Source organism: Aquarana catesbeiana, linkage group LG05 (assembly GCF_042186555.1).
Source record: "Aquarana catesbeiana isolate 2022-GZ linkage group LG05, ASM4218655v1, whole genome shotgun sequence".
In the NCBI taxonomy this organism is placed as follows: domain Eukaryota; kingdom Metazoa; phylum Chordata; class Amphibia; order Anura; family Ranidae; genus Aquarana; species Aquarana catesbeiana.
In genome coordinates, this window is record NC_133328.1 from 514,812,632 (window position 1) to 514,832,839 (window position 20,208).

General features: G+C 41.4%; 1 protein-coding gene across 3 annotated transcripts in view; it reads left to right on the forward strand.

Moving 5' to 3' along the window:
- FAM110B (family with sequence similarity 110 member B) overlaps positions 1–20,208 on the forward strand; it is a 245,132-nt gene that overhangs the window by 168,957 nt on the left and 55,967 nt on the right. For all 3 annotated transcript variants that reach the window (XM_073631661.1, XM_073631660.1, XM_073631659.1), the window contains one exon: positions 10,655–10,742. The gene's annotated coding sequence lies outside the window, so the exon portion shown is untranslated. The remainder of the gene's footprint in view (positions 1–10,654; positions 10,743–20,208) is intronic.

Consider the following 20,208-nt stretch of genomic DNA (forward strand, 5'->3'; position numbering starts at 1 on the left):
TAATATTTCCATTATTTTGATATAATTAATAACTATAATTACAGTACAAATCATGTAATCCCTCTGTATAACAAGTTAAACAATATACCCATGTGCAGTAAAGTAGCAAAAATATTCTTTGCTCAGTTATTCCATATTCAATGTTTTAGCAAAAAATGTCATCCTGTTCAGCTTTAGATCTACTTTTATATAACATACGGTATATACATTTTTTCTGAGGACAATAAGCAGCAATGTCATCACAGCCAGATCAGCTGACATCGGTGTTGTGTATATTAGTACCTTCAACCAACAAAAAATGTTTCAACTGTATTGGTGATGCTTGTAAAGGTTCCGCCAATGTGACCCCTGAGAACCGTTGACAATGTCCTTGTGGGAAGCAAGGGTTCCCATGCATGTGTAGATTGTTTGCAGACAGGTGTCAGTTTAGACCTTCTTGGCAGATAATTGTGCCTTATATGCATGAAGTTATATAAATCAAATCTTTAACAGCTGGGTGGGTGTTGTAATCACTTGAAATGCATATTATTGCATTGTGTACCACTTTTATGATCCCTTCCATTGTCACCCTGCCCAGAATGTCCATATGGGTCAGATCTAGCCATCATTGTGGACTGCCAAATCTGTTACAGATTAGGCAGCCTGCCGCCAAGAAGAGGCTTTGATGGCTCAGTCCGCATTTAAGATGCAATGTTATGTTGTCAGTTTGAACAATTATCGACTTTATATATCTGCAAAACTGCCCTCCCAGCATGGCAATGAGCAAAATGTGCCTTTGGGCAAATTCTTACTTTAAAAGCCTTTACAGGTAAAATAGAAGATAAGTAATGAAAACCACTAAAAAGGTTTTTTCATTTCAATATCTGGTCTTCGAAATGCTAAATACGGTAGTTATTTATAAGATTGATTTTAAAAATTCTTAATCATGGTGTATAAATGTCGTTTTTTTTTTTTTTTTTTTTTTTTTGCAGCCATTGGGAACATTAGATTAGCAAGCTGTAAATTTACGCTTTAAGACACCGTTGTGTGTATGGGCCCATAGGTTTCCTTAGTGCTGTGTTCAGATGTGTGCACAACTATACACTGTACATTTCTGAATTCAGTGTTTTTTATGCCATGTGAATAAGCCCTAAAGGCACTTTCACACTGCCAGCGCCCGGGCGTAGGCGGTAAAGCGCCGCTATTTTTTGCGGCGCTTTACTGTAGTTTTTGCAGCGCTTTTCGGCCGCTAGCAGGGCACTTTTAACCCCCGCTAGCAGCCGAAAAAAGGGTTACAAGGCGCTGCCCATTGATTTCAATGGGCAGGGGCGTTTTAGGAGTGGTATATTCACCGCTCCTACAGCGCCGCAAAGAAGCTGCTTGGAGGACTTTTTTTGACATCCTGCCAGCTCAGCGCTCCAGTGTGAAAGCACTTGAGCTTTCACACTGGAATTGCAGCTGAGGCTTTTTTCAGGCACTATTTGTAGCGCTAAAGCACCTGAAAAACGCCTACAGTGTGAAAGGAGTCTTATAGTACTTGCTTTGGTTCTAGACTCCAGCCAAAATTATATATTTTTTTAATTCTGGTTTTTATTGATGAGTCCCTGTGTTCTAAGAAGTAATGGGCGATCTTTCCAATGGGGACAGAAGCAAACCCTTTTTTTAAAAAGTGTGGCCATGGGTTCAAACTTGCTACGTTTTTATTTCTGTTTGTGTATCCTCCTGTCCTAGTGACACTTTGTTCCTCTTGTTTCTTGCCTTGATGACCCCTGTTCCCCTTGTTTCTTGTCATGGTGTCATGCAGCCAAAACATGAGGGGTTTCCCCCCCCAATAGGCCACAAACTTTAATAAAAACCTAACTATCCAAATAAATAAAAAGTCAGTCCCCTGTATTGTTCACCCCATTCTCCCACCCAACAATGCCATGTTTGAAAGTCTAGCACTTGCATAGATGTGTTGAAGGGCTATGCCTGGCCTTCAGAACCCAACATAGACCCATCTGCACATACATCACCTGCACACACTCTGAGATTCAGGATATTCACAGCTGCACCGCCTTTGCATATGCGCAGCAAAACCCCATGCATGCGCAGATGTGCCACTGGCCTCTCTGCCATGTTCTGCAGCCCTGTGGCACGTGTGCAGGCTTCTAGATGAGAAAGAAGAAAGTGCTGTGCTGTCAGAAAAAAGATATTTACCCTATTGTGGGAGACTGAGGGGGAGGAACCAGGTGCAAATAGGCTGTTTTATTGGTTGTAGGGCTGCTTTAAGCTAAAATTTCATTTTAGGTTTCTCATCAGTTAGTATTTGTTCATCTCAAAATGTATATTATGAATGTTTACTGTATATAATATAAGACGTATAGAGCCAGCAGCACTTAGGACTAGTGCCTGTCTTTAGATTTCAGTCTCAGGATTTAATCGGATTGAGTATTCCCTTGATGGTTTTAATCTGTGCTTTAAGATCTGAGTATAGAATGGAAATCCAGATTTTAAACTGATCTCTAAAGGCTCTTTTGCGTCCAAAGATAGCCCATAATAGTGAATAATTTCAGCTAATTGCTTGCATAATCATGTGGCGGTCAGTTAATTTAATACCTTCTCCCATAAAGGATAATGTTTGTTGCATGAGCAGAATTTACTCATATTTGTCATATCTTGCATACACCTTTCTGTGATCAAAGTGGGAAAATGGGAGAAGGGTCTCCTACGAGAACCCTCAATAACTGGACAGAATGTGTCCGGTACCTCATTCTAAAAAATGGACTACACGTAAAACCCGAACTACTAGATTGGAAGGACTATAACGGTTCTAAGGATGAGCTCCAGTGTGTTCGCACAGCCCACGTGTAGAGCCCACCAGGAAGTCAGCGCTGCGCTAATCACAGGCAGTGAGACATTGTCCTGATGCGCGGCTGCAGAGATCGGGAAACGTGTCACTGCCTGGCAGGCTCTGCACGTGGGCTGTGCGAACACGCCGGAGCTCATCCTTAAACGGTACCAATGGAGTAAAAAAGTATCAAAGTATTTATTAATACAGTTTTAAAATGTTAAAGATATGGAAATGTTTATAATATTTTTTATTTTAGTGTTTGAGTTTCATTTTCCTGATAAAAGCGGGCTATGCCCCGTGAAACGCAACTGCGTCAAAGCTACAGCAAGTCTGTTATACCCTACTGCAGTGGGGTTGATGAGCATCAACACAAAGAAGAGCGTCATATTTGTTTTTTGGTATAAAATAAATAAGTGATCAGCGCAACTTACTATTATAAATATAGATGATTTAGCACTGTGCAATAATCTGTGCAAAAGTTGCTAAAAAATGCGACTGTGCAAAAAAAAAAACGCTAAAGATGCTGTGCAAAATTGCTAAGTGCAAATATGAGCTTGTATTCAAATAAATCAATACCAATGAACGCTCATGGCGCTGTGCAAAATACAAATATGAATCTGTGCTGCATATGCAATATGTCAATGAGACACGTGATTATTATAGATTAATGTAACAATAATCCACATAACCTCTCTTTATCACACTGCTGACACAACAAATAGTGGTGGCCTAATGATAGATGATTTAGCACTGTGCGATAATCTGTGCAAAAATTGTTAAAAATGCAACTGTGCAAAAAAAAAAAACGCTAAAGATGCTGGGCAAAATTGCTAGGTGCAAATATGAGCTTGTGTTCAAATATCAATGAACGCTCATGGTGCTGTACAAAATACAAATATGAATCTGTGCACATAAGATTTCAGTGCAAAAAAAAATAAACAAATATCAATAATAAATTTCCTATGTATATGCAATATATCAATGAGACGCATGTAATTTATATAGATGAATGTAGCAGTAATCTCTCTTTATCACACTGTTGACACAACAAATAGTGGTGCTGGAATAGTTCATGAAGTGAAGATAAATAAAGTCTATGATAAAACAAAGTGCAGACAGTGCTTCAATAAGTGCTCTTCAATAAAATCGCTGTGTGTATCACTCAGTGTTCACTAGACTCCTACCTCCATATGGATAGTGAAAAGCAGTGGAGATGGGTGTAGCTGGAGACCTGTCCAAGATGTTGTGATGGTAGATGGCCCTCTCCAGGTATTGTATATTAGATGGTGGCTCCGGCTTAGTCCATACGGGCGTTCATTCCCAACGGATATGTACAGGGGATAAAGAAGAATCTCCCATAGTGTAGAATTTATTGATTTATTTAAAAGCCAAGTGGAAACTTACAACAGAGTAGTGAAAAAACAGCAGATCTGTAATTTGGACGACCTCACAGGTGCCTCTTACATCACTTCTGGTTCTCGTGTGGTCCGGTCACTTCCTATGCATTACGTCACGCCACGATCCCCTGAGGAAGTCACGTGGTGTGACGTAATGCATAGGAAGTGACCGGACCACACGAGAACCGGAAGTGATGTAAGAGGCACCTGTAACGCTGTCCAAATTACAGATCTGCTTACATTTATATTTGTTTTTTGATAATATTTGTGGTACATGTGTACATTTCCATGTCTTTAAAATTTTAAATCTGTATTAATAATTTGATACTTTTTTTTACTCCATTGGTACCGTTATAGTCCTTCCAATCTAGTACCTTTCTATGATCCTCTGCAGCTGATGGTTAATATACTGTAGATGACAGGTGCTCAAGGTCTTTCTGTTCATTCTAGATATTGCTTGGTATCTTGATCCACCTTTGTCTCTCTGGGCTGATAGATTAAGGCAGGGGTGCTCAACTGGTGGCTCCTCGGATGTCACCTGCAACCTAATGCTCTGGGATGGAAGGTCGGCAAGCCTAGATCTTGGATTGCTGACCTGCCATTGCAGAGCATCAGAGTGGATGGGACCAGTGCGGGAGGAAGCAGGAGCTGCATAAGCCGATGCTTCCTCTGTAGCGCCCGCTCCTGTGGCAGGGGAAGTGCATTTGGTATCACTCCGCCTGGGCCAGGAACCTTTTCAAACAGCCTAGTGATGCCAGCAGAAGCTAATCCATGAAAAGGTCAGTTTATTAAACTTCACATAGTTTTGCAATGGGCATATTAGCACTTTTTAAAAAAAGGGGTTTTAGGCTGTTTTCACACTGATCCGTAGGTATAGCAAGCACCTGCGGCTTTCCTGCGGGTTAGCTGCACTGAGCCATAAACTTCTATTATATCCTGTGTGCAGGAGTTTTGGTTAGCTTGCAGAAAGTGTCTCATGCACGCAAGATGTAATAGTGTATGAACATCCAACGGCGATTGTCCTACAGAAAATGATGATCCTGATTGTTTATAATTTTCATTATGCTATTCGAAATTAAAAAAAAAAAATGAAACTCTGAACCATTTTATGTCATTGTGGCCCGCAAGTGGTTACGAAATCACAGTGGCTAAGTGGTACTCGCTCCTCAAAAGATTGAGCACCCCTGGTATAAGGTGTCCTATGATAGGTGAGCCCCCTCTTTCTCAATGGAAAAAGGAACACTCTACATTAGGTTCTACACCCAGATCAATTCCAAAAGCTCTGCATGCCATAAGGAATCATTGTGACTGTCAAAGCTCTCTTTAACCCTCTAATTTTAAGCCATACTTGACCTGACCATCATAACCATGGCTTAGATCTGTCCCATCAGGTTGCTTGCTGTTAACTCTCGCTGTATAGCTACCTAGGGAAATGTACTAGTGGACAACTGTTCAGCAAGAAATGCTGGGCTGTTATTAAATGTGGCTTTTGAGATTTACTTCTGAACAATTGGCAGGGGCAGTTTAGTAGGTGGGGGGGGGGGGGGGGGTGGATCTGCAGAAACTATCATGCATGTATAAATAAGACCCTTCGTACCTTTCAGTGTTCATTCTTCTGCCATTTCATGTTTATGGCCTGTCTAAATTTGGCAAATAGACTAGTCTGCTGAGTTCAGCCAATACACAATTTGCCTCATTACAGTATTTCATAGGTTAATAGTACCATTTATGCTACTGATTTAGCCGTGTTAAGTTCTTCAATTAACAGATTAAACCATCAAAGTGTTTATTTGCGTACAGGACCTTTGAGTCATGATTATTATAGTTGGAATGCTAGCGTCATTAAAAATGATTATATGAGTGCATACTGGCTAGGTGCTATAGTAAATCTTTAAAGAAACTCTTGTGTACTTTTAGTAGCTGTTTTGTGTCTTTTAAGGTAAGATCTCGGAAGAAGCCCGCTGTCAGCTGATGATGGGCCACAGGAGAGCAGAAGGGCACTCCTGTGACTCAGAAGAGAAGTAGGGTCAAAAAAGCTTAGGCCATACAGTGGGAAAATCATTATTTGATCCCCTGCAGATTTTGTAATTTTGCCCACTTACAAAGAAATGAAGGGTCTATCATGTTTATCATAGGTGTATTTTAAATGATGGAGATAGAAGATCAACCAAAAATCCAGAAAAAACACATAATACAAATGTTATAAATGGAGTTGCAATTCAGTGAGTAAAAAAAGTATTTGATCCCCAAACAAAACATGACTTAGTACTTGGTGGGGAAACCCTTGTTGGCAAGCACAGAGGTAAGACGTTTCTTGTAGTTGGTTACCAGGTTTGCACACATCTCAGGAGGGATTTTGGTCCCCTCTTCTTTACAGATCTTCCCTAAATCCTTGGGGTTTCTTGACTGTCTCTTGGAAACTCTATGTTTCAGCTCCCTCCATAAACTTTCTATAGAATTAAAGAGGTGGTAAACCTCCATTGGTAAGTTTTACCTATAGGTGAAAATATCTCCTAAACGTGCGTCGTTTAGGAGATATTTGCTGCACACTGCCCCGATGATGCGGCCGCCTGTGCCGTTTCTTCACTAGCAAGTGCCGTAACTGGTGGCTCCCACGCGCATGCACGGGAGTGACGTCACGCGACTCCAGTCAGTCACAGAGCTGGGGTTTGCGGCCCCGGAAAGAAGAGGGGCGAAGATGGATGCGGCCTGCAGCGGGGACAGCGCGGGCTTCGTTTGCAGGTGTCACATAATGTGCTAATATGCGATGCATACTGGCACATTATATTTTTACTTTGCAGGGGGGAAAAAAAAGAACTAAAACCCATCAGGGTTTACTTCCTCTTTAAGGTCTGGAGACTGGCGAGGCCATGCCATGACCTTAATGTGCTTCTTCTTGAGTCACTCCTTTGTTGCTTTGGGGGTATGTTTTGGCTCATTGTCATGCTGGAAGACTCATCTTCAGTGTCCTGGCTGAGGGAAGAAGGTTCTCATCCAAGATTTTACAATACATGGCCCCGTTCATTCGCCCCTCAATGCGGCAAAGTCAGCCTGTACATTTTACCAGAGAAACAGCCCCAAAGCATAATGTTTCCAGCTCTGTGCTTGACTGTAGGGATGGTGTTCTTGGGGTCATAGTCAGCATTTTTCTTCCTCCAAACTCAGCGAGTCTAGTTAATGCCAAAGAGCTCAATTTTGGTCTCATCTGACCACAGCACTTTCTCCCAATCCTTCTCTGAATTATTAAGATGTTCATTGGCAAACTTCAGACAGGCCTGTATGTGTGCCTTCGCGAAGACGGGGGCATTGCGACTGCTGCAAGATTTCAATCTTTTATGAAACAAAAAAAAAAAAAGATTTCAATCCATGTCACCGTATTGTGTTACCAATGGTTTGTTTGGTGACTGCGGTCCCAACACCTTGATCATTCACAAGCTCCTCCCGTGTAGTTCTGGGCCGATTCCTCACTTTTCTCATGATCATCCTGACATCATGAGGCGAAATCTTGCATGCAGCTCTTGACCGAGGGCGATCGGTTATTTTGAAGCTTGGTCAGTTGTCTCCATCTCACCAAGCTTTTTGCTGATGGTGTTTTAGCCCATTCCAGCCTTGTAAAGGTCTACAATTTTTTCCCTGCCATCCTTTTGACAGCTCTTTGGTCTTGCCCATGATGGTTAAGTTTGAAAGAAAGGGATTATATGGACAGGTGTCTTTTTTTTTTAAACACCTAACGAGTTGTCGTTAGGAGCATCTTCTTAAATTGACAGGACTAATGTGTACCAAATGAGCACACACTCTAGCCAGTCTGAGGCAGCCAGAATTCTTGTTGGTTGGTAGGGGTTCAAATACTTATTTTACTCACTGAACTGCAACTAAATTTATAACATTTGTATTATGTGTTTTTTGGTTGCTCTTCTGTCTCTATCATTTAAAATACACCTATGATAACAATTATAGACCTTTCATGTCTTTGTGTGGGGGCAAACTTACAAAATTCACAGGGGATCAAATAATAATTTTCCCCACTGTACTTAGTTTTTGATATAAAGGCAGAAGGTTTTTTATCCTAATGCATTCTATGCATTAAGATAAAAAAAAACCTTCTGCGTGTAGCAGCCTCCCCAGCACCCTCTAATACTTACCTGAGCCGCAAACTCTCTCCAGCGATGTCCACAAGTGTCTTGGCCATCTGGGACTCTCCTCCTGATTGGCTGAGACACAACAGCGGTGCCATTGGCTCCCACAGCTGTCTATCCAAGTCAGGTAGCCAATCAGGAGAGAGAGGGGGTGGGGCTGAACAGCAGCTTCGTGTCTGAATGGACACGCGGAGCTGCAGCTTGGCTAGAATGCCCCCAAAGCATGCTGCTTGTTGTGAGGGCACTTAACAGGAGGGAGGGGCCAGGAGCAGCGAAGAGGAACCCAAGAAGAGGAGGATCCAGGCAGATCAGTGCAAAACCACTGCACAGAGCAGGTAAGTATGACATGTTTGGTTTTTTTTGTTTTTTAAATGAGACTTTACAATCTATTTTAATGTTTAACTTATAGATTCAGGGTCCATTCACTCCGGCAGGTGCACCTAATGCTCTGTATAACACTTGCCCCTGATGTGCCTCGTGTTGGGGCAACTCTACACACTGCAGCACATTGTGATGTGTTGTATTATATCGCAACCTACATCGCTGTATAAAAGTGCAACCTGTCCTTTTCAGAGCACACACACACAATTTGTTAACTGAGACAGTAGGACATAAGACAAAAATTTGACAGGCAAGGCAAATGGAAAGTGTGGTTTTCCAGCCAATGTACATCCTGAGCTGTAGGCCTCACTTCATGACACTCATGCAGCTTTCTATTACCTACAGTGCAGGCAGCCTGTAAACATTTAGGCATGTCAATTAGAAGTCATTATTCAGAAAGGCAATGCAACGTGCACTAAATTGGAAGCTTCGTGTTCATTTCTCATTAGCAGATTAACCAAATGGGGATGCCCAGTGTTTGTATAAATGAAGACTTTATTAGTCACTTTAAACTGATTACAGATTGTGGCATGGCTGCAATCCGCTACCATAGATACAGTCATGACAGTGATTTGGACAGCAAGTGTTGCCCTTCTATTTTACTTTGTTACAATATACAAAAGAAAAATACACCACTGTATCCCTTGGCAGTAAATGCACAAGAGCAGTGTTATTTGAGATGTAACACCTATTTTATGTGGTTTTAGAAAGACATATATTCTGCTGGGTTGGCCCAATAAGAAGATTGCACAGCACTTTTTCCCGTTCTGACCTCTGAGGTATGGGGGAGTTTGGACAGAGGGCGATTGAATTACTTTGTCCTGCAAAATTGTGTTTGTTTTGTAACATTTGCTAAAAATATGCCATACACCAGATGTTTGATAGTTGATTGCCCCTTAATGTACATGCACTTTGTGAGATGTACTTTTTATATGAAAATTACTAGCATCTGATATGACTTAATAAATCGTGAATTGGTGCATTAGGATGTATTCCTGCTCCAGCAATTCATCATAATCACAGAAGCATTGCATGCAAATGTTTAATCGTGTTATACCCTTTGACCAGTCTCTTACTGACCACTGTGATCAATTGACAAGAATTCCTAGAGTGATCCCTCTGGGTTGTATTTGCGGCAGTGTGACCACTTTTTGTTTTTAAGCCTTTTGTAGTAACTCATGAACTATTTTGCATTGGGCCCTAATGTCTTTTGTGCATTTTCCCTGTACAGAATAGTAGCAGAGGGATCAATAAAATGCCAAAAGGACGTCTGCTGCTCTTTTATCCCTAACACAAGATGAAAGGCAATGTCATTTCACTTACAGTATCCGCTGCTCTTGTTTGCCTTTGCCCAAAAAAGAATATTGGCTGTGTGATGACAGTGGAAGCACTGCTGCATTTCAGTAAATCTCGGGATACAATTAGTTGTCCCTTATGCCTAGTACACAAGATCAGAAAATCAAAAATCATACGGTGAGCCCAGGTTCACACTGAGCTACGGGAATGATGTCAGTCCCGCATATCAATCCCGATTTCAGCTGCGATTTCAAATATTTGTGCGGGTTCCTGCACAGATGTCAATGGAAATCGCACCCCGAAATCTCAAAAAGTAGTACAGAAACTACTTTTTGAAATCGGTGCGGCGCCATTGCCGCCGATTTGACGTCAAATCGCACCAGTATGAGCCAGGGCTAAATACCGCTTCGATAGTACGATAATCTGATCGTTAGTACACCACAGCTTTCATCCGAACTTATCCGAAGGGACAAATATGGAAATTTGTCTCGTATATTAGCTTGTATTGTACAATACCAGATCGTTGGCTTACCTTTACTTCACAAAAGTCTTTTATTGATATTTATTGTCCAATTGTGTGTGCCAGAGGCTGTGTTTGGACAAATATTTAAATTTATATTTTCTGTTTGCAGATTTGTGATGCCTTGAACAGTAGAAAAAACTGCTGGAACAAGCTGCCTAACTCCAGGAAGAAAGTCCATTTCATTTCACCTTTGGCTGGTAAGAAATAAATCTGCTTTCTGCGATGTCACATTTTGAATGAAAACTGCGCGGCCATGCAACACTGTACCCATATGAAATTGTTGTTATTTTTTTTTCATACAAATTGAGCTTTCTTTTGGTGGTATTTAATCTCCACTGGGTTTTTTATTTTTTGCTAAGCAAACCAAAAAAGTCCAACAATTTTGAAATTTAGTTTGTAATAAAATTTTGCAAACAATTAATTTTTCTCCTTTACTGAAGTGCGCTGATGGTGGGCACTGGTGGGCACTGATGAGATGGCACTGGTGGCCATTGGTGAGGCGGCACTGGTGGACACTGATTGGCGAACACTGTTGAGGCTGTACTGATAATCTTTACCCCAATCAGCGATACGCTGTGTCCTAGGGGACCTGAGGCTGTGCATGCGTGGTAATAATTGGAGGAAGTTATGACATCCTCCCAGAACTAGAGTGGTCCCACCCAGCTGTCAGTTGAATATGTGGCTGGCGGGAACCGGTTAAACCTTGATGGATATAATATTAGAATGATTTTTTTCTTTATATGTCAATATACTGCTTACAGTGGCACTAAACTCTGGTCTATACAAATATATTTTATACAAGTATATATTTTTAACTCAAAAAAAGTACCTTTTTATCACACTCCAAATTCCTTTTTTTTGCAGCTGTTATCTGATTCCCTGTTAGAGGGTGGCCAAATTTGTTCTACATGGTCCTAATGTATGTAGGAACATAGCCACCCTCTCTTGCTTACTCCCAAGATAGGCTAGGGATTATGGACTTTGGGGTTGGTAGTTTGCATAGAGCAGTACACATGACTGCAAGTCCATTAACCACTTGCCGACTGCTGGGTGTCCATGGACGTCCTGGAATTTTTGGTGGTACATCTGAATGATGCCTGAAGCTACAGACATCATTCAGATATCAATGTTTTCATCCTGCGATTTCCTACACCATAAGAATGGTCAGCCGCTAGATTGTTCTTACGGGTGGCAAGATCGGTGAGTCGGAGAATCGGAGTCGGAGAATGGATCCACCGGCCCCGGATGTCCACCATAGATATTCCGGGGGACCAGATGGTCGCCGGAGTCTCTATGATCGTCGGGGGCCGGGCGCGATGTTATGACGTCACACTCGACCTCTGCATTCAAAAAAACGTCGCCGCCTCGGCTGGGAAGCGGTGATCTTTTTTTTTTTTTTTTTTTTCCATTTTAGGCTTCCCAGCCTAGAGGTGAGATGTGGGGTCTTATTGACCCCATATCTCACTGTAAGGAGGTCCTGTCATGCCATATTCCTATTATAAGGTATGTTTACATTCCTTGTAATAGGAATAAAAGTGATCAAAACATTTTTTTTTTTTAAATGTCACATTAGAAAATTTTAAGTAAAATTAACAATAAAAAAAAAAAAAATGTTAAAGTGCCCCTGTCCCTGTGTGCTTGCGGAGTCCCGCCCACATATGAAAACGGTGTTGAAACCACACATGTGAGGTGTTGCCATGAAAGTTGGAGCGAGAGCAATAATTTTAGCCCTAAACCTCCTCTGTAACTCAAAACATTTAACCAGTAAAAAATTTTAAAGCATCGCCTATGGGGGTTTTTAAGTACTGAAGTTTGGCGCCATTCCACGAGTGTGTGCAATTTTGAAGCATGACATGTTGGGTATCTATTTACTTGGCGCAACTTCATCTTTATGCAAAAAAATTGGGCTAACTTTACTGTTTTGTTTTTTAAAGCATGAATTCGTTCCGTCAGATCAGTCCGGTCGAAAAGTCCGCCCGTGTGTACACGGCATAAGATAATAAAAATCAAATCCATTTGTTTTTTTTTTTTAAAAGCAAAACTCTGGCTAAATGGGTATTGCTACCTTGTTGATATGCCCTTTAAACAAGACAATTACAGTGGCTGAGACAAACTTTGGTGTTTACCTTGGCTACCCAATTTTGCATCCATCTTCTGCTAAGCCTGCCATAGCCCTACAAAGTTACTAAGTGGAGTCAGCTGAATGAGTTGACAACATGATTACTGACTTGCTGCAGGGGGGGGTGATCATGTCTATTTTTTTTTCCAAAAAAAAACGCATTTGAAAAATTGCTGCTCAAACACAGTGCGAGATAAAAAGTTGCAATGATCGCCATTGTATTCTCTAGGGTCTCTGCTAAAAAAAAACATATATAATGTTTGGGGGTTCTATGTAATTTTCTAGCAAAAAAATGAAGATTTTTACATGTAGAAGAGAAATGTCAGAATTTGCCTGGTGGTCAAGTGTTTAAGTAGTGGATCAGCATGAATACTTTTTGCAGAATAAGGCCTCATGCACACACAGGTGAAAAGTGGTTGTAAAGATATTTTTATTTATTTTTTAATAACAAACATGTCATACTTACTTGCTCTGTGCAATGGAATTCCCCGAACCTCCTCTTCCCTCGCTGGTGCTCCTGGTTCTTCCGCTGTCTAGTGCCCCCATAGGAAGCGGCTTCCTATGGGGGCACTTGTGCGTGCTCGCTCCCAATCCCCACTGCTGTGTTCATTGACACAGACAGCGGGACTCCGCTCTGACCTGGTCCTTTGTCACTGACTTTGATTGACAGCAATGGGAGGCCCATGGCTCCCAGTGCCCCAGCAAAGCCAGTGGGAACTGGAAGTGAGGGGAGAGAAGAGCTGCAGACATGCATAGCCGAGAACCAGATTATTTACATCAACATTACTACTTTAGGATAGCGATACCAATAAAATAGCCTTACGGGTCCGGCTCTATTTTTCCATCCAGAAACAAGGGGTGAACTTACAGTAAACCTGTTTATTATAGGCTGCCTGTAAATGCTGGTTGGCTGTAATGCTGATCCTTTGGCTTTTATACTTCTAAGTCACTGGCCAAAAACAAGTAGATCTGGAAAATCCAGGCAACTAGCATTTTCAGAGGTAGATCTATTGCAGCTTCCATGATAATTCTCCCTCTTGCTTTTGTGCAAGATTCTGCTGAGCCAATCGGATTTTTACATTTATTGCTTAATTTTATGGTTTACCATATTTATCATAAAAATTACTATGTACTAATACAATTGTTATTTCTAGCGACCAATGCCAGTGAGCCACGTGACTATAAAAAAAACTGATTGCGTGAGTTTTAGATTGATGAATTGAGCCTACAGTTCTCCTGTCTGGCTTTCTGGAAGGAGAGGGTTAATATTAAAATGGTACAGAAATGGTGTGCCCAGGGGTAAAATTGGTGTTACACCTCTGAGGGACTAAGGCTTCATGTACACGGGACGTTGTTCAACCTCTCCTGAAAGATGTAACTTGATAGCTAGAAACCAGCGTCTAAAAAATGCTGTTTAGTCGCGTTTGCGTCTAGAAGCGTTTGAAAAAAAAAATATATATATATATATATATATATATATATATATATATATAAATTTTTTTTTTTTTCAAAATGGCCAAAAATGAAAAACGCCTGTAAACAAAACACTGCTAAAGATGATTTGCCGTGTTTAGCAGTGTTTAGCCGCGTTTAGCGTTTCAAATGCCTCTAAACACAGTTTCTGAACGCATTTTTTTGGGTTCCAAAAAAAGCCTCAACTGCCTAGAAAGGACTATAAAGGAGCCAGTGTACATGTACTGATAAGATAACATAGGGGAGAGTTCAGGAGCAGTTGAAAAAAATGCCCAACAGCTCCTAAACGTCCGTTTACGCCGTGTGCATGAGGCCAAAAGGGGAAAAAGGGAAAAAGTCACCCATTGTAATATCAAATGTAGAATCTCCACTGCAGTAAAGGATTGGTGACGGTGGTTTGCGGCTCCTGGGATTCGAGGCTTTAGTATATTTTATGACAACTGCAGTTAGAAAAACTTCTGCAGTCACTTAACATTTCATCTGTCCTCATTGAAACCTGACAGACAGTACTGTGCTGTAACTGTGAAATCTGGTAAACAGGATAATCCCAAAATACAGTTCCTGTGACTCAGAGAGAACATAATAGACATAATTGTACATTACTGTTTGGAAGGCTAAGGTTATGTAAACTTTACATCTTCATAGAATTGAAAGTATTGAAATAAAGGGAAGTGAAGAACACACACAGATCGGAGATTTGATGTGGAGATGTTCCAGTTTCAGCCACAGCAGGCTATTTGCTGTTGTAGAGCTCTTACAGATGTCGGCATCCAGTACAACAAACCCAGCTTATGCTCACTTGTGTATGAAGAATTTATTTTCATATCGTGATGTTTTGAGATGCTGCTGTGGTTTTCTTTTGCTTTTTATTTTTTCTGGGTACTCTTCTTTTACAGGGAACTTGGCCTCTCCCGGCTGTCTGTTGAGACACAACCAAGCTAATTAAGTAGAGCAATGTGCACATAGCTACACTATATTACTAAAAGTATTGAGACGCCTGCCTTTACACGCACATGATCTTTAATGGCATCCCAGTCTTGGTCTGTAGGGTTCAATATTGAGTTGTCCCACCCTTTGCAGATATAACAGCTTCAACTCTTCTGGGAAGGCTGTCCACAAGGTTTAGGAGTGTGTCTATGGGAATGTTTGATCATTCTTCCAGAAGCGCATTTGCGAGTTCAGGCACTGATGTGGACAAGAAGGCCTGGCTCGCAGTCTCCGCTCTACTTCGTCCCAAAGGTGTTCTATTGGGTTGAGGTCAGTCTAGTTCCTCCACCCCAAACTCGCTCATCCATGTCTTTATGGACCTTGCTTTGTGCATTGGTGTGCAGTCATGTTGGAACAGGAAGGGGCCATCACCAAACTGTTCCCACAAAGTTGGGAGCATGAAATTGTCCAAACTGTCTTGGAATGCTGACGCCTTAAAGCGGAGTTCCGCCGTTTTGTTTTTTTTTTTGTTTTTTTTTTTAAATTCAGCAGCTACAAATACTGCAGCTGCTGACTTTTAAAATATGGACACTTACCTGTCCAGGATGCCTGCGATGTCGGCACCCGAGGCTGATCTGTCCCTCGGCGCTCGGGTGCTGCTGCCGCCATCTTCGGAATGGGAATCAGGAAGTGAAGCCTTGCGGCTTCACTTCCTTGTTCCCTACTGCACCTGCGCGACTCGCGCTGCACACTCCCACTGGTCCCTGCTGTCTCCTGGGACCCGTGTGTCTCCCAGAAGTCAGCGCGGGGGGGGGGGGAGTGGCATAGATACCTGCGGGTGGTGCGGGTATCTATGCCCGGAAGTGGGAGGAAAATACCTATATTAGACGGGTATCTGCTCCCCCCTCCCCCTGAAAGGTGCCAAATGTGACACTGGTGGGGGGAGGTTTGAGAAAAGGGGAGGTTCCGTTTTTGTGTCGAACTCCGCTTTAAGAGTTTCCTTCACTTGGAGCTAAGGAGCCAAGCCCAACCCCTGAAAAACAACCGCACAGCATAACCACCAAATGATTTGGACCAGTGCACAAAGCAAGGTCCATATAGACATGGATGAGAGAGTTTGGGGTGGAGGAACTTGACTGGCCTGCACAGAGTCCTGACCATCTCCTTTTTCTTTTTTTATTTATTAATTTTTTTTTTTTTGTCGCATTCCTCTCCAAACCTGAGAGCAGTGTTTTTCAAATGTGCTAAGCCCTATGTCACGTTTGGCTTTCCATATTACTATGATTTTCTGGAGGGACAAAATAATTGAATGCGATAAAACATACAAGTGTGAATCTAGCCTACAGGGCCCTCTCTTTTTTTTTTTTCCATATACAGCGTAACTGCTTGTGATCTGGGGTTTACATGTAGTAAAGGTTGTTTTAACTGTTCGCATGCTATCTTGCGGCAAGCTTTCATCTCACTGTTGAACCAATAACGTTGTGGGTGCAGCTCAGGCTCCAGAGGGTCCTAGTCCATTGCCAACTGCTGGGAGTGCTGGCCGGGAACGGAGCTTGTCTTGACTCCAAACGTCAACATGTAGTGAAGAAAATATCCCTTGAGCCGCACATCGCTGCACATTCGATATGAAAGCGTATGTGGCAGTCTCACCCCGAGCTCTGGATAGGCCACGCCCCCAATGCATTGCGCCCCCCCGGAGCTTGGTCATGGGGATTAGTGTTGAAATTAGCCTTTTTTTTTTCTAGCTACCCTTATACTGTATAAACACCAGTTACCCATGGTCAATCTTCTGTTTAAAACATGTTGAAAGTTTATAAACTAGTACATATATTTTATTATTTTTATAAAATGTTTGTTAAAATAAACATTTTAGCATACAGGAGGCTTCTATGCTACAGTGGTTTTCAAAAAGAAAGCCCAGCACTATCTCTGCTCTTAACACAGAAGTTCTCAAAAAAGATCACTTATCCAGCGCTTAGGAAAATATACTATTATAGTAGAGAAGCAGCTGCTATAATATAAACAAACATTTCTAAAAAGGAAGCAATCAAAACTACAATTAAAATACATTTAAATTAAAAAATAGTCTTTCAAACTTCAGCAGCGCTAAAGGTTTTAAATTATTGCATAAAAAATTAGTAGTCTGTAAATCCAACTGAAACCGAAGTCCAAAAACAGTCTTTTGCATGTAGCAGTTCATAAATGATTCATCAGCTGTTTAAAAGTTCGACCATTAATACATCTAGTGCTTATACTCCCTATAGGGATTGCACTCACCAGATTCCAGATCAATCAGAGCCTCTTAGTATGTATGGGGTGGTTACGATCACTATCAAACGAACATCCGTCCGATTCTCAGTAAATGATCAGCCGATATGGAGACAGACACTCACGTCTTCTGATTCACCCGGATCCAATCAGCCAAGGCTGCTATCTGGTGGCTCACACAGGGGCACCAATCATGCAGTCAGATGAATCTGCTGTGACCGATAATTTTTTATGCAATAATTTAAAACCTTTAGTGTTGCTGAAGTTTGAAAGACTATTTTTTAATTTAAATATATTTTAATTGTAGTTTTGATTGCTTCCTTTTTAGAACTATCTCTGCTCTTGTTGGCTACTCCCTCAGACTAAGGTTCCATATGGGCATTGTCTCTCAGTATCTTCTTTTCTTGACTCATTCTGGCCATACACTGGATAAATTGCAGCTGATTTCTGAAGGCTTTCTCCTCTCGTTTAAAAAGTCAAAGCAGTCAGGCGTAAAATTGTTGGCTGAAAAGCCGCTGCATCTAATCAGAACATGCAGTGTTGGGTGTTTTGATAGCGTAGATGGCAAAAGTGGTCTGCAACACATCTTAGGGCTGGTTCATACCAAATGCAGTCTAGTGCGTTTTTATTCGGCATCAAAAATGCATGAACAGTGTTTAACATGTATTTCAATGGCCCTAGTTCACACCAGTGCAGTGTGTTTCAATGCAGGCAAAAATAGTGGAACATGTTGCATTTTTTCTGTATGGAACACAGCGAAACGCAGGAAAAATGCATAAAAAACTGTGTATGCAGAAACGCATCTGGAACGCAGAAATTGTGGTGTGAACTGGCACTTAGTGTATCCAAACATAAAATTGTTATAAACTGCAGTTAACCAGTAATGGTTGAATTATTTCTCTTCCCTTAAGATTATATGCTTTTAATGTATTTTTATATATGGTATTTAGTTTAAAAGCCTCCCATTCACAACCCCTGAGACTGCTTTGAGTGCTGTCATCTTGGATGTGATGTCAGCAGTCCCAGCAGACTCAGAGCGGTCACTCATGTGACACTATAGTATTCCTTTTCTCTCCTTCCAGGAAACTACACAACTACATACAAGGTTATGTAGGGAGGTGAGGAAAGGGGAAGAACAGCTGGGCCAGCACAGACGGTGCTTAGACACTCCCAGTATAAGTTAGAGCTATGATGTCCAAGGAGTGAGGGAGCCGTGCTATAGAATTGACTCTTCTGAGAAGTCAAATTTTTGGAAATTCTAAAGGCACACTGCATGTAAAGAAAAAATAATTTATGAAAGAAATCTACTGCAAACTAGCATTTAAAAAACTTTTTTTTTTTTTTTAAGTTGATTACTGGGACACTTGAGTCTCCATTACGTGGGGCATGGGAAAATTAGTAATTTACAGAAGAAAGATAACATTGCTTAAGCTTTTAATGTAGTTGAAATAAAGTGACAAGGGCACTGTTTCTGGCAGGATCAACAGGTGTTGTCTGTATTTGCTGAAAATGTTCTTAGCAAAAGAGAAAACTAATACAGTCACCAAATCTAATGACTGGTAAGCTATATTTCATTTTTGTTCTTGGGTTTAGTGACAAGCCTAAGCCTTATGTACGTACAGTGGGGACAGAAAGTATTCAGACCCCCTTAAATTTTTCACTCTTTGTTATATTGCAGCCATTTGCCAAAATCATTTAAGTTTATTTTTTTCCTCATTAATGTACACACAGCACCCCATATTGACAGAAAAACACAGAATTGTTGACATTTTTGCAGATGTATTAAAAAAGAAAAACTAAAATATCACATGGTCCTAAGTATTCAGACCCTTTGCTGTGACACTCGTGTATTTAACTCAGGTGCTGTCCATTTCTTCTGATCATCCTTGAGATGGTTCTACACCTTCATTTGAGTCCAGCTGTGTTTGATTATACTGATTGGACTTGATTAGGAAAGCCACACACCTGTCTGTATAAGACCTTACAGCTCACAGTGCATGTCAGAGCAAATGAGAATCATGAGGTCAAAGGAACTGCCTGAAGAGCTCAGAGACAGAATTGTGGCAAGGCACAGATCTGGCCAAGGTTACAAAAAAATTTCTGCTGCACTTAAGGTTCCTAAGAGCACAGTGGCCTCCATAATCCTTAAATGGAAGACGTTTGGGACGACCAGAACCCTTCCTAGAGCTGGCCATCTGGCCAAACTGAGCTATTGGGAGAGAAGAGCCTTGATGAGAGAGGTAAAGAAGAACCCAAAGATCACTGTGGCTGAACTCCAGAGATGCAGTCGGGAGATGGGAGAAAGTTGCAGAAAGTCATCCATCACTGCAGCCCTCCACCAGTCGAAGCTTTACGGCAGATTGGCCTGACGGAAGCCACTCCTCAGTGCAAGACACCTGAAAGCCCGCATGGAGTTTGCTAAAAAAACACCTGAAGGACTCCAAGATGGTGAGAAATAAGATTCTTTGGTCTGATGAGACCAAGATAGAACTTTTTGGCCTTAATTCTAAGTGGTATGTGTGGAGAAAACCAGGCACTGCTCATCACCTGTCCAATACAGTCCCAACAGCGAAGCATGGTGGTGGCAGCATCATGCTGTAGGGGTGTTTTTCAGCTGCAGGGACAGGATCCAAATCCAGGTGTGAAAAACTTGTTGCCTCTTTCTCAAAAAGACTCATGGCTGTATTAGATCAAAAGGGTGCTTCTTCTAAATACTGAGCAAAGGGTCTGAATACCATGTGATATTTCAGTTTTTCCTTTTTAATACATCTGCAAAAATGTCAAAAATTCTGTGTTTTTCTCTGTCAGTATGGGGTGCTGTGTATACATTAATGAGGAAAAAAATGAACTTAAATGATTTTAGCAAATGGCTGCAA